Here is a 20,749-nt window from a genome sequence, read left to right on the forward strand (position 1 = left end):
ACTGGGATAGGTTGAAGGTGTTGTCTAATTCCCCCACATTTAATCCAACACTTCTTATATGCAGCCTGTATTCAAGCAATTGTGGGTACCAAAAATTCACACAACCAGACGTTGTATGATTTATAATGTTCTAGCAATCTTCTGTGGAACTCATTTCACACAGACACAGGAGAGCAAGCTAGCTCTTAGCCCCATGTTAGAAATTGGAAAGTTGAAGTTTGAGGAAACGGAGGCTTGTCACCAAAGGGCCTTTGACGTGACCAAGGTCAAACACTCAGCCTTCAACATGCACAGCCATAACTGGAAAAGCCACTGGATGAAGAAGCAGAATAAAGACATTTGTTGATTTGCTGACAAACTACTTCCATAGGAGTGCTGGGACGGTAATAAGGAGGAGCTGTGTTAGGGAAAGAAGAAATCTGGGCTCTGCAGGGTTCTGGGAATTACAGCAATAGCAGATGATGGCACAGGTGAGCACGGAGAAAACAGTGTGAGTGAGGCTTAATGGCCATGTGAGGAAATGAATTTTGGAAGCCAAAAGATAATCAGATCCATGAGTTGAGGTCACTTGTCCCTGACCACGCCCCCGTCAAAGTAGAAATTTCCAATGAAGAAGAGTGAGTGATCAATTTTCTGATCCTAGGGTAGCACTACTCGAAAAACACCAAAGAGAGCAAAGGGGTCATGTCAGCCTCAAACATCTGCTGGAGGTGGCGGGCACAGTACTGTAATGTTATGACAAAACAATCAAGTATGCTATCAATACACCTCACTCAGTTGTTTGACATACTTTCAGCACACATTTACTAAGCACCTGCTGTGTGCTTGCCCCTGTGTAGGCAGATTCAGATGGAGTCTGCATCACTTAGGGACAAACTGAGTGTCAGCAAGAATAATAACTAAGATGGACCTAAACACATCAACATTGAGTCCATAGTGATTCTAAAGAAACAAAGACCTCATAGTCACCATTATTAAATGCTGGGACGTAAATTCATTATTTTGAAATTGGGTGAGCAGAGGCAAATAATGAAACAATCATCCCATGTTTGGCATATGAAGTGTAACGCTGGTTCCCAAAGAGTGGATGAGGGAAGTTGCTCATCAGAGAAGAATTCCATGTAATACATAAAGAAGAGAAGGGTACATAGAATTAAAATATCTCAATTTTAAGCCTCAAAGGGCGCCAGCGCCCCATGCTGGCATTATAAAAAGAGAGAGAGCCAACCAATCTGTGCCTCCCGAGAGAAACCTGCAACACTGCCTCTGCCTCACACTTGCCAAAATATGCAGACTAGATCAGAAGAAGGCTCTAGCTCTAAATCCCTGTCACAAATGGCAGGATTTCCTTCTTTCTGATGACTGAATTAACATCCCACTGCACATATGTCCTTCTTCTCAAGAAACAGAATCTTCCACAGAAGACACCTACATATGGCCCATCGAGTTCCGTGGGCAGAGCTGGGTCACATGGCCACCACCATTAGGTGTAGAGGAGGCTGGACGTACCATCACCCGGCAAAGGGGAATGGGATAGCCATGACTGCACTGGGATCGGGCAGGATGCATTTTTAAACAAAACCAGTTTTTCTTACAATAGGACATTGGTAGGAAAGACTGTTGGGCCAGAGATCAACAAATCCAGTGAGAAGGAGAGGCAGAGCTCCTAGGATCAAAAACACGCTCCATGGTAAGGATTGAATATGCACGGAAGGGGATAAATTCACGAAGATTAGCCACAAACTGTTTCCAGGCACTTTCATAACTGTCCTTTCATGTTCTGTCCTTCCAATAATCCTATGACACAGGTAACCAGCATCAATCTCCTTGTTATGCATGAGGGACCACAAACTCCTAGAGAAGAGGTGGAGTGGCTTGTTTGGGGTTCTGATTATTGCCTCTATGGCACATTACTTTCCCTCTATCCTGGATCATCGTTCGACCTCTGACTTACTACATTAACTAAGGGAAACATAAACAGGGGAAGGGACACACTTTTAATTCTGGCCACTTCTCTGATGATGGAAGATGGTGGCACAAATGGGGCTGACAGGGTGTCTCAGCACTGATCCTGCCTGTTTTGGGCTAAGTTGTGTGCCCTCCGAATTCCTATATTAAAACGTTTACCCCCAGGACCTCAGAATATGACTGTACTTGAAGATTGGGCTTTTGTTTTTGTTTTCTAAAGATTTTTATTTATTTATTCATGAGAGACACACAGAGAGAGAGGCAGAGACACAGGCAGAGGGAGAAGCAGGCTCCCCATAGGGAGCCCGATGCGGGACTCGATCCCGGGACATGGGACATGGGATCATGCCCTGAGCCGAAGGCAGACACTCAACCTCTGAGCCACCCAGGCATCCCAAAGATTGGGCTTTTGAATACGGGATTGGGTTAAAATGAAGCTGTTAGGGTGGCCCCTACTCCAATCTGACTGGCGTCCTTCTGAGAAGAGGAGATTAGGGCACACGCAAAAAAACAAAAAAAAAAACAAAAAAACAAAAAAAAACAGCGGTGTGTGAACACAGAAGGACGACATGTGAAGAGGCATCTAAGAGGGTGTCCATGTGCAAGGCAAGGAGCGAGGCTTCAGGGGAACGTGAGCCATATGGGTACCTTGATCTTGGAACCTCCTAACTCTGGAACTGTGAGAAAATAAACTTATGTTCCTAAAGCCACCCAGCAGGTGACATTTTGTTGTGGCAGCTCTTGTAAACTAATACACTACCCCACACTATCCCTGCTGCCCATTCTGCACAGCCTGATCAAAGGTGATATGTGGGGTCATGTGAACTCAACCATGCACTGACACAGGAAGAGTTCGAGGCCTGCCACGCTACTAGGGAAACTGTCTTAGAGTCTTAGCAATCCTACCATACTCAGAGGTAGCTGCCACACTGGTCGTGTTGCCAGCACATCCCACCATAATTACAAAGAATGCATCTGATGTGCATTTGGTTCCACGTGCCTCTGTCATGACGTCAGAGGCCTGCCGGTGTCCTGCCGGAACATGAAAGAAAGTTCCTGGAAGGCCTTTCTCTTACACCCCACACTCCACTTCATGCCAATAATAGGTTGCCATTCACAAAAGCAAAGAATTGTTCTTTTTTTATGTCAGCTTTGCTCCCCCTACCGAGTTTTACCCCATGCCAGAGGGTTGTGACTCAGTTCTCCTCTGTCCTTAATGCCCATCCTTTCAGACTTGTGTTTCCTGAGATGAGGATCCTGCCAACCGAACACTATTCTCTAGTTAGGTAGATGCATGTGGCTCAATGCTATTTGTAGACTGACGAGTTCTTGTTGTGTGAGTCTGTTCTGAAGAGTACTGGGGAGAGGAAAATTCCCCTTATTTTTTTTAAAGATTTATTTATTTATTTATTATTCATGATAGACACACACACACACACACGGAGAGAGAGAGAGAGAGAGAGAGAGGCAGAGACACAGGAGGAGGGAGAAGCAGGCTCCATGCCGGGAGCCCGATGCGGGACTCCATCCCGGGACTCCAGGATCGTGCCCTGGGCCAAAGGCAGGCACCAAACCACTGAGCCACCCAGGGATCCCCAGAAATTCCCCTTATTAAAGCAACTCAGGACTTAGTCTTTGGATGTTTTAAAAATATTCCATTAAATTTCTACCAATGTTTTCATATGCCATGAGAAACTCGACTGAGACATCATAATCCTGCAGACTCACCTGTTGACATGTGACGTTTCCTCTTTTCTCTGAAAGCGTATTGTAGACTTACTCGACCCTTCCTAGAAAATCAAGGCACTGAAGGTAAGAAACATACCTGCTCATAGTAGATCCTTGTAGGCGAGTAAGAGCAAGGGCACAGGAGGATGCCTTACCATTATTAATTCTATTATTATCCTCTTGATGGTTCCATGCCTGCCTATTGGTTATAAAATCTGTCTTGCAATAGATGAAGCAAACCCCGTCAGATACCCAAATGAGAAAGGAGGAATAGTGTGGTGGCTGGGTGCTGTCTCTGTCAATTATATTGGGTGCATATCAGAAAAGAGTCACCTGGTGTGAGAGAGACAGTGAACAGGTTGTGTCCCAAACCCCGAACCTGGGAAAAAACAATGTTTGTTTGTTTGTTTGTTTTCTTTCCCATAGGAGATGGCTGAGTTCCTTTGATGAAGAGTTAGAAAAGAGCGTACAATTTCTCTGCTCTGATCTTGAAGTAATTCATCCACTAAGAAAAGAAACCTGACCATCAGATGTCTCAGAAACCAGTCTCGATAATTCCTTATTTCATCTTGAATAGAGAATGAGGGTTCTGTGATGAAAACCCCTTTTAGTTCTTTTCTGTCTCACAGAATTGAGAACATCTCACTCACTCACTTATTCCAACAATACATCTTTGACTGGCAGAGTTGTCAGGGAAGGGGACTCTTACTCGATCTTTGCCTAAACTCACCCCTAAATTATCGGAGGTGTGCCTGAAAAGGTGTGCAGTGACTTATGCACATGCCTACAGTGGGATACCAAAGGTCAGTTCCAAATCTTTCTTGCCAACCCAAAAGCAGATGGAAATCTTGTTATTTCTAACCTTTAAAGTGTCTTTAGGATACATGCTACAAGATGGTCAACCTTGAAAACATTATACTAGGTGAAATAACCCAGACACAAGCAGACACATATCTTAGGCTTTTTACACAGATTTGGAATGTGTAAAAGAGGCAAAATGATAGAAGTTGAAAGTAGGGTAGAGGATACCACGGACTAGGTGGGAAGAGTAGAGAGGGGGTTATTGATCAATGTGCACCCAGTGTCTGTTTCAGTAGTAACAAGTTTGACAAGAGTGGTGACAGTTGCACAAGACTGTGAACCTAACTAATGCCACTAAGTTGTACATTTAAAATGATGAAAGTGACCATTTCACACTCTACATATGTTTGTATAACAACAAAAAACTTTTATTTTTTTATTTTTTATTTTGTTAATAAAATAATTTTTATTGGTGTTCAATTTACCAACATACAGAATAACACCCAGTGCTCATCCCGTCAAGTGTCCCCCTCAGTGCCCGTCACACACTCACCCCCGCCCTCCTCCCCTTCCACCACCCCCAGTTCGTTTCCCAGAGTTAGGAGGCTTTATGTTCTGTCTCCCTCTCTGATATTTCCCACACATTTCTTCTCCCTTCCCCTATATTGCCTTTCACTATTATTTATATTCCCCAAATGAATGAGAACATACACTGTTTGTCCTTCTCCGATTGACTCACTTCACTCAGCATAATACCCTCCAGTTCCATCCACGTTGAAGCAAATGGCGGGTATTTGTTGTTTCTAATGGCTGAGTAATATTCCATTGTATACATAAACCACATCTTCTTTATCCATTCATCTTTCGATGGACACCGAGGCTCCTTCCACAGTTTGGCTATTGTGGCCATTGCTGCTAGAAACATCGGGGTGCAGGTGTCCCGGCGTTTCATTGCATCTGAATCTTTGGGGTAAATCCCCAACAGTGCAATTGCTGGGTCGTAGGGCAGGTCTATTTTTAACTCTTTGAGGAACCTCCACACAGTTTTCCAGAGTGGCTGCGCCAGTTCACATTCCCACCAACAGGGTAAGAGGGTTCCCTTTTCTCCGCATCCTCTCCAACATTTGTGGTTTCCTGCCTTGTTAATTTGCCCCACTCTCACCGGTGTGAGGTGGTATCCCATTGTGGTTTTGATTTGTATTCCCCTGATGGCAAGTGATGCAGAGCATTTTCTCATGTGCATGTTGGCCATGTCTACGTCTTCCTCTGTGAGATTTCTGTTCATGTCTTTTGCCCATTTCATGATTGGATTGTTTGTTTCTTTGCTGTTGAGTTGAATACGTTCTGTATAGATCTTGGAAACTAGCCCTTTATCTGATATGTCATTTGCAAATATCTTCTCCCATTCTGTCCGTTGTCTTTTAGTTTTGTTGACTGTATCCTTTGCTGTGCAAAAGCTTCTTATCTTGATGAAGTCCCAATAGTTCATTTTTGCTTCTGTTTCTTTTGCCTTCGTGGATGTATCTTGCAAGAAGTTACTGTGGCCAAGTTCAAAAAGGGTGTTGCCTGTGTTCTCCTCTAGGATTTTGATGGACTCTTGTCTCACACTTAGATCTTTCATCCATTTTGAGTTTATCTTTGTGTATGGTGAAAGAGAGTGGTCTGGTTTCATTCTTCTGCATGCGGATGTCCAATTTTCCCAGCACCATTTATTGAAGAGACTGTCTTTCTTCCAATGGATAGTCTTTCCTCCTTTATCGAATATTAGTTGGCCATAAAGTTCAGGGTCCACTTCTGGGTTCTCTATTCTGTTCCATTGATCTATGTGTCTGTTTTTGTGCCAGTACCACACCGTCTTGATGACCACAGCTTTGTAGTACAACCTGAAATCTGGCATTGTGATGCCCCCAGATATGGTTTTCTTTTTTAAAATTCCCCTGGCTATTCGGGGTCTTTTCTGATTCCACACAAATCTTAAAATAATTTGTTCTAACTCTCTGAAGAAAGTCCATGGTATTTTGATAGGGATTGCATTAAACATGTAAATTGCCCTGGGTAACATTGACATTTTCACAATATTAATTCTGCCAATCCATGAGCATGGAATATTTTTGCATCTCTTTGTGTCTTTCTCAATTTCTTTCAGAAGTGTTCTATAGTTTTTAGGGTATAGATCCTTTACTTCTTTGGTGAGGTTTATTCCTAGGTATCTTATGCTTTTGGGTGCAATTGTAAATGGGATTGACTCCTGAATTTCTCTTTCCTCAGTCTCATTGTTAGTGTATAGAAATGCCATTGATTTCTGGGCATTGATTTTGTATCCTGCCACGCTACCAAATTGCTGTATGAGTTCTATCAATCTTGGGGTGGAGGCTTTTGGGTTTTCTATGTAGAGTATCATGTCATCAGCAAAGAGGGAGAGTTTGACTTCTTCTTTGCCAATTTGAATGCCTTTAATGTCTTTTTGTTGTCTGATTGCTGAGGCTAGGACTTCCAATACTATGTTGAGTAGCAGTGGTGAGAGTGGACATCCCTGTCTTGTTCCTGATCTTAGGGGAAAGGCTCCCAGTGCTTCCCCATTGAGAATGATATTTGCTGTGGGCTTTTCGTAGATGGCTTTTAAGATGTCGAGGAAAGTTAACAAAAAACTTTTAGGGCTTTGGATCAGGAGGCAGAAGTGTCTCTTGAGGGCCAGAGGCAGCCCTCTAGAAGGGATACCTAAGTCTGTCTCTGGATAATGATTGCAGAGCCCAGACAGAGTGTCCAGTATCCAGCAAGGGCGCCATAGGTAAAAGCTGCTGCTTAAACCATCGCCTGTCCTTTTCCTTCTATGCACGAGTTGTGTCTCTGAGGTCCCACGGACAAACCTATGCACCTGTCGGCCTTCTGCTTGCCCTTTCCCTGAACTTTTCTCTCTCCTCTCCCTCCATTCTGCTGGTTCCGATATGCTGTTACACTCAACTGTAGAATTCGTAATGTCAGCAATTGTATTTTCTAGCTTTCCATTTTTCAGTGTATCCATTTGATTGATTTTGAAATTCTAGCGTTCCGATGAAATCTCAAGTTTGCAATCCATAGTCTTGAACATATTAATCATAATGATTTCACAGCCCGCATCTAATAAGTATGCCATTGGGGGTATTCTGGGGATGTTTTTCTCTTCCTCTTTCTCTTCATCTGGTTCTTGATATGTCTGGTGGTTTAATGAAGTGTCAGGCATTCTTTATGGAAAAGTTGATGCTTGTCCCTCCATAGAAGTTTCACCTTCTCCCTGGCAAGCATCCAGTGTAGAGGCAATGACATCAATCCAGACAGTGGCTGAGCTGACTCACAGGTGCTCAGGGCTTTATATGATTTAGACTACCTCAGGTATTCCCCCCTCCCAGATGGCAGCACTTGAGGGGGTCCCAGGAACTGGGGTGTTCCTGAGGGCGCTGGTAAGTTCTGCACTCATCTTTTTTACTTCCCTAAACCCTGGGACTGCTGAGAAATCTGTTGAGACTTTTAACAGCTGTCTGCTCAGCTTCAGAGTCGCATGCCCTATGCAGCTTTGGTACAGACAAATGCCTCCAGGGAGAAAACCACCCAATGCAGGCATCACATCTGGCTGCCTTTCTTCTTCTTAAGGTCTTGACTTCTCAAATATTGACTGCTTTGTAAGTTGAACTCCAAGTTTTGTCTCCCTAGCCCCATGAGTTTTCTGAGGAGCTGCTGTCTTCTCTCACTTAGTGGCTGCTTTGTCTATAGAATGATGCCCTGTCACTCAGGGTAGTGCGGCCTTCAGGCCTTCTCCCCGAGGGAGAAAAGGAGCACAAGATTGTTGCATTCCCCTGCACAGCTTCCCTACTCTCCAGATTCCTGTACCCTGATGTGCTGGGCAGAGAAGACGTTCTCTGATGCCTTCAAGCAAGGTCTGGTTCCCCCTCTCCCTGCCTTTACCCAGATTTTGGTTTTTCTCTGTGAGGTAATAGGACTGCAACAAGCTCTTTCTTCAGGACCATAGGTGGAAGCGGAAATGATCCAAAGATGATTTTTAAGTTTATTTCCAGTCGTTTTTTAAAGTCTAAAATAAATATGCAAATCCAGCTCTAAACTACATTCCAAAAGGATATTAATATCAGAGGCTTGTCCCACCAGGTATCAGTAGAATGCTGGGGTTTGAAAGATACATTTTGGCAAAGCAAAACTACAAAATCATCAAGGAAAAAAGTGTGACCTAACAATTTTTTCTACAATCAATCTGTCATTGAAGTTTAAAAACAATAGGCAGAAGATTGTAAGCATGTGCTAGTGCTAATTCAGGGATGTTTATTCTAAGTTTATTCTCTGCCTTCAGGAATTTGGTATGGTATGAACTCAGTCAATAATAAAATAGAAAACCTGAGGCAAATTGGGGCTGTTATTGATAAGTAAATCTTCATAGAACTAACAAATCAAGTGAAATTGATGTGAATAAAACTAACATTTTTAAGGCAAACATGGAGGGATGGAAAGAGGGGGGAAGGATTTTCTGTTTCTTTGATCATAGCCAGGCATTAATAAAGAACGTCTAAAGGACAGGAGATTAGGAGCATTGCAGAGAATCCTACTTATAAAAATACCAAAAGAACTTTTGGTTTGTGGGGATGATAGAATAGACTCACTTCTTCCTGCTCCTACCCTCCAAATTAAAATGATTTCCTTGGAAATATTTCAACAAATCATTACAAAAAGGCTGTAACCGGTGGAAAGGAAAAGGTGGTCTAGCTAGGAACCTAAGGATTTGAATATCTACGCTGTGGTGGATTCCCTGACCTTTGTTTTTACCGCTGTCTAGTCTTGACTCAAGTTCCAGTGATGTGCAACAAAGAAATGCCAATTCTCATGGAAAAGCAGAGGAAGACAGTAGAAACAATTAAAGTACATAGACACACACACAAAAGCAGAGCCTGCTTTCAATGGGTGAACATCAGGAAAAATGGGAGCTCGACTGTGACATAAAGGAGAGATGGACACACAATAGAAGCACCAAGAGGAACTATCTACAGCATTTGCAAGAGCTAGTCCTCGCCTTGGGGGTGGGGCACGTCAACCCACTCTGCCCCCCAAAATGAAGGGGACAGCAGGATCCACCTTCCCAAAGCAGCACCTATAGCTGCTTCTCAGAGGCCTTATCCGTCCCCCTCCCCCCCACACACACACTTCTCAAGATTACTGCAGGTGTGCCTCAGCACCTGCACAGGGGACTCCAGTAGGCTCCATGTCTCCTAGGTGTCTATTCAATGGTGGAAGGTGATCCAAGGCCAGCATCTCCCTATACTCCAGTCAACAGAAAGTTTCCAACTAGTTATGGTGGCTCATGGCATTCTGCCCTGCTAAACAACACCAGGTCAGGCACTTGCAGTTCCTCCACTCATTGGCAGAAAGCAACTAGGTCTGGTATTTGCACCAGAGGTGAACTAGTTTGGGGGTGCCTCCACACTCCACCCAGCAGCAGATGACCTGGCAGATGCCTCCCTCCCCAGGGTATACTGGCAGATACAGAGTAGGAAAGCCAGTGGTACTGGGTGACTGAAAAACAGGCAAGGGGGAAATGCTCTACATCCCTTAGATCCTGAATCCCATATCCCCCTCTAATGACACCCTATGGCCCACGGAAGCATTTTCTGCTACCACGGGCATCTCTGGCAATCACCCATCAGAAAAGCAGGTGGACTCAGATCAGTGTGGTTCAGAATGCATTGCAAGAGCTCATGAAACTAAGTGACTATGGAATTACAGCCCACCAAAGTAGGCCAGAACAGACAGGCCAAACCTTAAAACAGGGCAACTTACTATGAAAGGATCAAGAGTCTTTTTGTGGCATATCCAATATGTGCAGGTCAATGATAAAAAAAATCATTCTCCCTGTGTAGAACCAGTGAAGTCAAGACTTAAATGAGAAAAGACAATCCCCGACAACCATAGAGATGAATCAGATGTGGGGACTAGTTTGCAACGATTTTAAAGTAGCCAATATAAAATTTCTTGAAGGAGTAATTATGGATTACTGTGAAATTAAAAAAAAAAAGATAGCAAACCTTTGCCAAGTCACAGAAATGTTATAAAATGTACCAAATGGGAATTAAATATTTAAAAAATAGAATAAGGAAAATAAAAAACTTGCTGGTTGGAATCCATTGTGGAATGTAGATATGACAGAAGATGAAATCAGTGAACTTGAGGACAGATCAACAGAACATAGTATTCAGGAAAACGGTACAACAAGCAAACAAACATGAACAGAGAGTTTGGGAGCTATGGGACTAAAGCTGAAGGGCCAACATTTGAATCATCTGAGTTCCAGAAAGAACAAACAGTCAAAGCAATATAGATCCAATTCAGATATGACATAGCAGCTGGAATGATCAGACAGGGAAGATAAGCAACTAAGATAAATATGTTAAGATTTCTAATGGGAAAAGTAGACAACATGCAATAATAGATAGGTAATGGAGGTAGATAGATGGAAACTGTAAAAGTGAACAAATAAGGAATGCCAGGATTCATACTACTGCAATAGCTGTGAAAAATGTCTTTGATGGGATCCTCAGTAGTTGTGACCTGCCCAAGTAAAGAATCCGTGACCTTGAAGAATGGCCAACAAGGACCTCCCAAAGTGAAACGCAAATAGAAAAAAAGATGAAAAAATGCAGAGTAGAAGAACATCCAATATCTGTGGAACAATTTCAAAATATATGACATACACATAATTCGAGTACCAGAAGTGGAAGCAAGAGAAAAAGAGAACAGGAAAAAAATTGAAAAATGATGACTGTGCAATTTCCAAATTACTGATAGGCACTGAATCAGATCCCCAGAAAGCTCACAGGACAGCAAGTTATTAAAACCAGAAAGGCTACCTCATGGACTATAAATTTGAATTAAAGAAAAGGCAAAGAAGGAATCTTGAAGAAAAGAAGACCAAGACACACACACACACACACACTCTCTCCCTCTCTCTCTCTCTCTCTCTCTCTCTCTCCCTCTCTGTCTCTCTCTCTCTCTCTCTCTCTCTCTCTCAAGAACAACAGGAACAACAACTAGGAAACTTCATTACCCCTAGAGGAACAAGAAAATTACAATGAAGTCCTGTGAGTGATCATGCAAGCAAGAAGAGAGTATAAGGGGACAGTTTAATGTGCCAAAAGAAAAATAATTCACCATCCTAGGATCATTATATATATAGTAAAATATATTCTGTAAAAACGGCAGAGTAAAGAAAAACTTTTTCTCTCAGACAGAAAAATAGAGGAAATTGTCACCATTTATACTGCAAAAAAAAAAAAATGGAAAAGATTTTATTCAGGAAGAAGAAAAATGGTAAAGGTAAAAAAATTGGATTTAAAAAAAATTTACATTAAAAAGGAAGTGCACCAGAGAAGAAACACAGAAAGGCAAATAAAGTTAATTTTTCATGTTCTTAATAGATTGAAAAGTAACTCGTTTAAATAATAAAATTTATTTTATTCTTGATAAATGGCAAAAAAAAAAAAAAGTTTAAATAATGAGACTTAAGCATAGCCGGTGAGTATTGCAAGGAGTAAGTGAAAAGAATGACAGTCATGTAAAAAAAGGGCAGAAGTATTGTTAAGTTACCTGCTCAGTTTGTCAATAGTGTCATCTGAAGCTGGCCTTACATTAGTTTGCAATGTATATGTAACCTCTAAGGGAAGTTCTAAAATGTTTTTAAACACCTATAATCTATACACTAAGAGGTGCAAAAAAACCTGGCTTTATATAAAACATGCTCAATTAAAACCAGAGAAGGCAGGAAAGTGAGCCTCTTGTAATGAATAGAAAACAGCTACAAACATGGTTGATATCGATGCAAGTATATCAGTATCCACTTTAAATAGGAATGGCGTATAGGGATCCCTGGGTGGCGCAGCGGTTTAGCGCCTGCCTTTGGCCCAGGGCGCGATCCTGGAGACGCGGGATCGAATCCCACGTCGGGCTCCCGGTGCATGGAGCCTGCTTCTCCCTCTGCCTGTGTCTCTGCCTCTCTCTCTCTCTCTCTGTGTGTGTGACTATCATAAATAAATAAAAATTAAAAAAAAAAAAAGGAATGGCGTATAAATAGCAATCCAAAGTCAGAGTGGATTTTAGAAATTCACCAGTGTATATTGTCTGCAAGCACCTATTTTTAAGAGAGTGATTCCGAGAGGCTAAATAAAGTAAAGGGATGAAGAAAGACATACCATGCTAACAGTAAGCTAAAGACCTGTGGAGTATTTCTATTAATTTCAAACTGTCAGGGGCATGAAACTCAACAGAAATGACAGAACTGTCACAACTGCGGAAGCCTAAGAAGGTATAAGTACTAAATAGGAGTTAGTATCCTGGATGGGATCTTGGAACTTGAAAAGGCCATTCGAGAAAAGCTGAGACAGTCTGAATAAAGTGTAGTCTTTGGTTAATGATAACACATCAATATCAGTTCATTAATGTTACAGTTGTGCCACATCAACATTAAATGATCGTAATAGGGAATGTGATTGTCGGGTATATGGGAACTGTCTTTACTCTCTTCATAGTAATTCTCTAAGCCTGAAACTGCTTTAAAAAGTAAGATTTCCTTTCAAGAAGCACATTGCTACCATGTTGCAGGAGTTGCAGTCATCTTGAGGCTGTCTGGACAGATGTTTTTAGACATAAAGTGTCAGTGTTTTACAAAGTATACTCAACCCTACTACCACAACAAGGCTGTGGCCAGCAGCAGCCGAATAACTCAAGTGTGGATGGATGAACTTAAAGAGCTTAACGACCATCACAACCCCCACACCCGCGTGGAACCCTTTGGGGATGTGACAGAGAGGAGGCAGCTCCATGCAAAGCTCCAGCGGAAGGATTTCAGGTGTTCTTGGAGAACGTGTACCCAGAATTGCACGTGCCTGATGACAGGCCTGCCTTCTTTGGGATGCTCTGGAACAGAGGACTGAAAGATTACTGCTTTGACTCTAACCCTCCCAGTGAAAACCAAATCGTGGGACGCCAGGTCCTTCTAACCTCTATCATGGAATAGGTCAGAACCAGTTTTTGAATACACGTCCCAGAATGAAATACACTGTGACACCCACCAGCCAGAGGTCTGCATAGCTGTGGACGCAGGAACGGATCTTCTCATCATGCATCTCTGCCAGGAAACTGCCACAGGGAATCAGAAGTTCATCTTGCAGGAGGATGGTTCTTTATTTCACATACAGTCCAATGAATTCGTTCAGGCTGAGAGGAAGGCATTCAGTGACAGTTTCATACCATCCTTATGGGACTGCACGGATTTGGAACATTAGAAATGGCTCTTCAGGGAACACATGTAATAAAGCGTCACTGTACCAACGAGCTCATGGAGGGAGCGGGATGCCCCTGGACTCTGTGTCCAACACAGACTTAGCTGAGTACAGTGAGAGACCTCACCCCAGTGAGAGAGCCCATCCTGGCTGCTCCACTTTTATAAGGAAGTCATTTTGCAGTCTGTGAAAGTGATGTTGGATTTGACAAGCTTTGTACGGATTTTGAAAACTTCAAAATTGCTCCCAAGTACTCTATTCTCAAAGGGTAATCATAAAATGTTAACTCTTGGAACTCCTGGATGGCTCAGCTGTTAAGCCTCTGCCTTTGGCCTGGGGCGTTATCCTAGAGTCCTGGGATCTAGTCCCACATCAGGCTCCCTGCACGGAGCCTGCTTCTCCCTCTGTCTATGTCCCTGCCTTTGTCTCTCTCTCTCTCTCTCTCTCTCCCTCCAATAAATAAATAAAATCTTTAAAATAAATAAATAAAATATTAACTCTTGCTTTTCAGAGAATTAAACCTTTAAGTATTTTTGTATTGTACAAAGAAGGTCAATCTGGTCCAGTATGCCATTCTTAGACATTGTGTTCTTGTTGATGCTGTGTTATGATGATCTATCCTTTGATGTAAGTGGAATGCTAATGTCCCTACTGTCATAACAGTATTTTATCCACTCGTTCCTTTGTGTTTGTCATTAATTGTTTTATATATTTGGCTGTTCCTATGTTGGGTGCGTAAATATTTACAGTTTTTACATCTTCTTTTTTGTCTCCTTTATTATGACATAGTAGCCTTCTTCATCCGTTTTTACAGTCTCTGGTTTGAAATTTAGTTTGTCTGATATAAGAATGGCTATTCCAGCTTTCTTTTGATATCCATTAATATGATAGATGTTTCCTCATCCCCTCACTTTCAATCTGCACGTGTCTTTAGATCTAAAATGCATCTCTTGTAGGCAGCATATAGATAGGTTTTGTTTTTTATCCATTCTGATATCCTATATCTTTTTATTAGAGCATTTAGTCCATTTTCTTTCAAAGTAATTATTAATAGATATGTATTTAGTGACATTTTATTACTGGTTCTGTTAAAGTTTCTAGTGATCTCTCTGATCCTTTCTTGTCTTTGTCACTTCTGATCTGTTCTTCCCACCCAGAGAGTCCCCTTTAATATTTCTTGCAGGGCTGCTTTAGCGGTCATGAACTCCTTTAGTTTTTGTTTGTCTGGAAACTCTATCTCTCCTTCTGTTCTTAATAATTGCCCTGCTGGATAGAGTGTTCTTGTCTGAAGATTTTTCCCATTCAGCACTTTAAATATATTTAAATATATTATGCCACTCTTTTCTGTCTTGCCAAGTTTCTGTGGAGAGATCTGAGGCTAACCTTATGGGTCTTCCTTTATAAGGTAAGTACTTCTTTTTATGTTGCTGGTTTTAAGATTTTTTTCTTTATCACTATTTTTGCAAATTTAATTACAATGTGTCTTGGTGTTGGCCTGTTTTTATTGATTTTTATAGGGGTTCCTGTGCTGCCTTGGTCTGGATATCAGTTTCCTTCAAGATTAGGGAAGTTTTCAGCTATTATTTCCTCAAATAAATTTTCTGCTCCCCTTTTCTCTTTTCTTCCTCATTTCACACTTCAGGGAATGTCTCTGGTGTGTGCAGTGTGTTCTCTATTGTTGTGTTGTGACTGTTCTATCCTTCATGCTAGTCATCTGAGGAGGCTGTCCTTGCCTATTGTAGACAGTGTTTGGTCCTTGGCCAGAGTGTGGTGACTTTTAACATGTGCTACGGGTCTACTTGTGAAATGAGACCTGCCACTATCTCCACCAGAATAGAGGCCCTGTAGAACTCTCTGTTTGGTGATGTGGTATGGGCAGTGGTTTGTGCTTGTCTTCTGGGGAGGAGACTCACCGTGCTGAGACTGAGGCATGCATGACTGAGAAGGGTAGTACTACCAGATCATAGGGTGGTAGGGCTTGATGTAATCAAGTTGGGCATCCAGTGTTGGTGTCTCCATGAATGCTACCTTTCAGGGATACACTGTGAGGGGAGCAAATAATCTCATTGTGTGCCTCAGACATTCTTCAGACTACTGTTTCCATGCTGTCTGATCCTGTGTAGTTTTCCTGCCTTCTCTCCGGGAGCAGCACTGTGCCCGCAGCCTCTATCCCAGCCAAACTCAATGACCTTTGAAATTCCAGGATTTAAGCCCTGCTGGTTTAAGAGCTCATGAAATTCAGCCCTTCTCATTCTCCAAGGCAATGACTTTGGGGAAATGTTCTCTTTGTGCCTTCTCTCATGTGCTTATTTCTCCCCTTCTTTCCCTTCTCCACTAGGGCTGCCTCCCCCTGTAGCACCCACAGTATATTTCTCTCCTAAATCAGATCTCCATACTTCCTACCTTCTTTGATGTGAACTCTTTTCTGTTTAGTTGTAGAGTTTTTTCTGTCAGTTTTCTGGTTGATTTCTGGGATATTTAGGATGATTTGATAGCTATCTAGTTGTGTTCATGTGATGAGGTAAACTTCTACTCTACCACCATCTTCCTGTGTCCAGAGAAGATTCTTTTGTATGGTACATGGGTAATCCACATAACCTATCTTCTGGATCATAATACATTGGAGCCATTAATCTTATCTACATTAGCAATGCAAGTAACTTAAGGCCAAAGGCTGAGTTCTTCTTTTGTCATGAGTGCAGGGATGCGGAAGTATTTCCTTACAAATTAATGATCAGCAAGATATAGTAGAATAAGTAAATGTGTTGAGCTAAGCTCTAAAACCTACAGTACCAAAGCAGTCAGATTCACAGTGTCACTCTGATAACCTAAGTTATGGGAAGAAGCAAGCATGTTAGAAAACTGGCATTGGTGGTATATCCATCATCACTCCAACTCATAAGAAGTAAATGAACGTGGTGAAAGTATTGACAAATAATTTGAAATTATCATGAAGCCATCTTCTTTACCCCCTAAACCTCTTTCAGATAGTGCAGTTATCAAATCTGGATATTGTGTTAAGCAATGGATGGTGATGAAGTAACTGGAAGAGAAGATATTTTTTCAATTGGATAAAAATACAATAGGCTACTTCACATCTGAACTGGAAAAGGAACTTCTCCAGATAATACCACTTAAAGAAGATCATGGAGTACAGGAGTGTAGACAGAGCAATGTAATGATAAGGGACATTCTCTTTGAAATTGTAACATTGTTTTGAACTTTCTATGTGCAGGCTGATAGCCCTGAAGCAATGCACAACTGGACTAAAGAAATCTGTGGAGTTTACTAAAAGAAACCAAGTCCCAGGACTTACTCAATACTTACAACTGATGATAGAAAGTTGAGTTAACCAAACTGCCTTTTACAATTACAGTATCTGACTTTGTCAACACTAATGCAAACTATTTCTCTATAGTCATCAGGGTGTGTAAGTATATTTTTAAATGATAAATTATGAAAAAAGGAACTTTACTAATTGAAAAAAATCACATTAAACTATCTTCTAAAAGTTAATTTACTGAATTGGCTCTAGAGTTCCAATTTCTATGTTTTATGTATTTAAAAAATTTTGACCACACCACTTGAAATGCATAATTGTTTTAAGAGTATGTGCAAATTCATACATGTGTATGCACTGGATAAACTCTACATTACCATAGATTACATAGAATTTTAAATCTCAGATGAAATTTAGTCACCTTATAGGAATCTATAGTGTTTTGTTAATTTGTACCACTTTGTTTTAAAAAAAAATTTGTACCACTTTGTTTTCAAAGTGACTAGTGTCATAAATAAACACAATATACTAGGAACTATATGGCAGCTCATTTGCAATGGTCACATTTAAGGATATATTTACATTTGACTTAGTTGGAAGCAAATTGAAATCAATATTTACTACTGGTAATTCTTTCACTACAGTTTTTTATTACAGTGAAATTCAGGGAAGAAAACTGAATTTGTCAGACTGCCAGACAAAATAAAAGGCTTGAAAAATGTTGAGTTCTGCTAATTAAAGAAATATAAAGAAACATGACCTTTTATTTTTCTTTTCTGCATTTTCATTTTTTGTCCCAAAATATGTGAGATAATTCCTACTGCTGATTAGGAAAATACACTGAAAAAAAAAGTTAAAACTAGTAGGCTCCCTTTTATTTTTTTTAAGATTTTATTTATTTATTCATGATAGAGAGGTGGGGGGGAAGGCAGGCTCCACGCAGGGAGCCCAACACAGGACTCGATCTTGCCTGGGACTCCAGGATCACACTCGGGGCCGAAGGCAGGTGCTAAACCACTGAGCCACCCAGGGATCCCTGGTAGGCTCCCTTTTAAACAAGTTAGTTGCGACCAGAATGCTGCATTCTAGTTTAGGCTGACTGAATCTTCAGGTGGCAAAGCTGCCAAATTTGGCTTTGGTGACAGAACTGGTTTCTGATTAGAAATGACTGTTGAGTGTCATTGCTTTAAACTCACTCCTAAAAATGCATTGCCTTGGATTGAGAAAGACAAATATGGGATGCGTGGATGGCTCAGCGGTTTAAGTGTCTGCCTTCAGCTCAGGGCGTGATCCTGGAGTCCTGGGATTGAGTCCCACATTGGGCTTTCTGCATGAGCCGGCTTCTCCCTCTGCCTATGTCTCTGCCTCTCTCTGTGTGTGTCTCTCATGAATAAATAAATAACATCTTAAAAAAAAGAGAAAGACAAGTACCATATGATTTCACTCATATGAGGAATCTAAAAAGGGCAAATGAGTAAAGAAACAAAAAGCAGAATCAGACTATAAATACAGAGAGCAAAGTAATGGTTGCCAGGGTAGAGAGGGGTGAGGGGAATGGGCAAAATGGGTGAAGGGGAGTGGAGGATAAATATTTCCACTTATTGAATGAATAAGTCATGGCAATAAGAGGCACAGCCTAAGGAATATAGTTAATGATATTGTAATGGCATTGTATGGTGAGACGGTAGCTACACTTGTGGTGAACATAGCATAATATATAAACTTTTCAAATCACTATGTTCTGCACCTGAAACTAATGTAATGGTATGTGTCAACTATACTCAAAAAACTTAAAAAGAAATGAATTTAAAATGCATTCTCTTAGGAAGGAACTTGTACATGTATGCTGCATGGCTCATGCTTCTGTGTTTTGTTGTTTTTTTAGAGAATAAAGTCTCACACTGAGCTACTAAAAAAATTGTGGAATCATAATAACGATTCAAAGAACACAAAACTGTAGCCTAAGTGTTGTTTAATTTATTAGGCTGGATGGTGGGTGCATGGACTACATTGTACAACTCTGTATATATTTTTTAAAATTAAATTTATTTTAATGAAGTTGAATGAAGGCTTCCTTTTCTGTTAGTATAAATATTCAAGCATCAGCATCTTTATTTCTGTTGCACAGTTCAGGTAACAAAGAAATTATTATGAGCAATGGGCTAGACATTGTGCTAGGTGCTTGGGGTACAAAAGTGAAGACAAACACAGTCCCAACCTTTTCTAACAATCTAGTGAAACAACTGAAATAGTTCACATTGACTGTATGCTTATGTAGTATTTATGAGTGATAGAAGTATTTTAAATGTATCTTATTTAATTTTCACAATAGTGCTATGAAGTAGGTATTAATTTTATACTGTTTCTGAGACTTACATAAATTAAAAAGCCCAAGATCACCCAGCTATTAAATAGCAGAGCTGGAATTTAAAAGGATGTCAGCCTGGTTCAGTATGATGTTAGTTAACCTCCCAAAACATATCATTTCCATATAAGCAAGGAATTCCCATATAATGTAGGAAGTGATACTACCTAGCAAGCTGCATAGATGCTGTGGGTGCCAGAGGACAGGCACTGTGCCCAAGCATCCAGGTATGATGTCAGGAGACACTGCTAAGGAGACATGTGATGAACAAAATATCCCTATACTTCCTTTAAAAGATCAAAACCTGGTGAGGTAGTTCTGACTTACAGATTTACAGCAATAATTTCAAAAAATACCAAGAATTCTCACAGAGAAGATCCTAAAGAAGGAGACTTCATGCCTGTTCAACACAGACTCAGGAATCTCAACAGTGTATCTTCAAGTGCCATGGCAGCAGTATGGAAAGTACAATGTCTTCATCTTGAGCCTAGCTGGACTTGCACCTGATTTTTTCTCCCTCCTCAAAACTGAAGAACTTTATTGAAAACAATGACTGATAGAAACTCCAGATTTTTGCTTTAAAGTCAACTGACAACATCTTTCAGATTTTCCTAGTACTGCACATTCTTGTCACTATTTAAAAAACTCTGAGTTCCGGGCAGCCCGGGTGACTCAGCGGTTTAGCGCCGCCTTCAGCCCAGGGTGTGATCCTGGAGACCAGGATCGGGATCAAGTCCCACGTCGGGCTCCCTGCATGGAGCCTGCTTCTCCCTTTGCCTGTGTCTCTGCCTCTGTGTGTGTGTGTGTGCGTTTGTGTATCTCATGAATAAATAAAAATAAAATAAAAACTCTGAGTTCCAAAATCAAATTAACAAAAACTTTGCTGGCAAAGATTCTGCTCAAATATCTAGCCCTCACGCTACTTATTTTTCTAGATTGCACATATGTACCTTTGTTTGTTACTATATTCCCTATGCTGTACATTATATCATTGTGTGTTATTTATTTTGTAACTGGAAAACTGTACCTTACCGCTTAATCCCCTTCACCTATTTCATCTATCCCTCCACCTCCTCCACTCCGGCATCCATTAGATTGTTTTCTGTAGCTATCTATGTTCCCTGTACTATGAACAAAGCTCATAAATAGTTGGTAAATTTGTTAGATTGTTAGTTTGTCTTGTATTTTAGATTCTTCATATAAGTGAAGTCATACAGTATTTGTCTTTCTCTGTCTGGTTTATTTCACTCAGCATAATACCCTCTAGGTCCATCCATGTTGTCACAAATAGGAAGATTT

At 41.0% G+C, this 20,749-nt stretch overlaps 2 pseudogenes; both read left to right on the plus strand.

The window, feature by feature from the left end:
- Window positions 1–13,057: 13,057 nt before the first annotated feature.
- On the plus strand, window positions 13,058–13,835 carry LOC112673201 (polypeptide N-acetylgalactosaminyltransferase 12-like; annotated as a pseudogene).
- Window positions 13,836–13,875: 40 nt separating this feature from the next.
- LOC112673199 (pleckstrin homology domain-containing family A member 1-like) lies at window positions 13,876–17,494 on the plus strand (annotated as a pseudogene).
- Window positions 17,495–20,749: the final 3,255 nt, after the last annotated feature.

Source organism: Canis lupus, chromosome X (genome assembly GCF_003254725.2).
Source record: "Canis lupus dingo isolate Sandy chromosome X, ASM325472v2, whole genome shotgun sequence".
In the NCBI taxonomy this organism is placed as follows: Eukaryota; Metazoa; Chordata; class Mammalia; order Carnivora; family Canidae; genus Canis; species Canis lupus.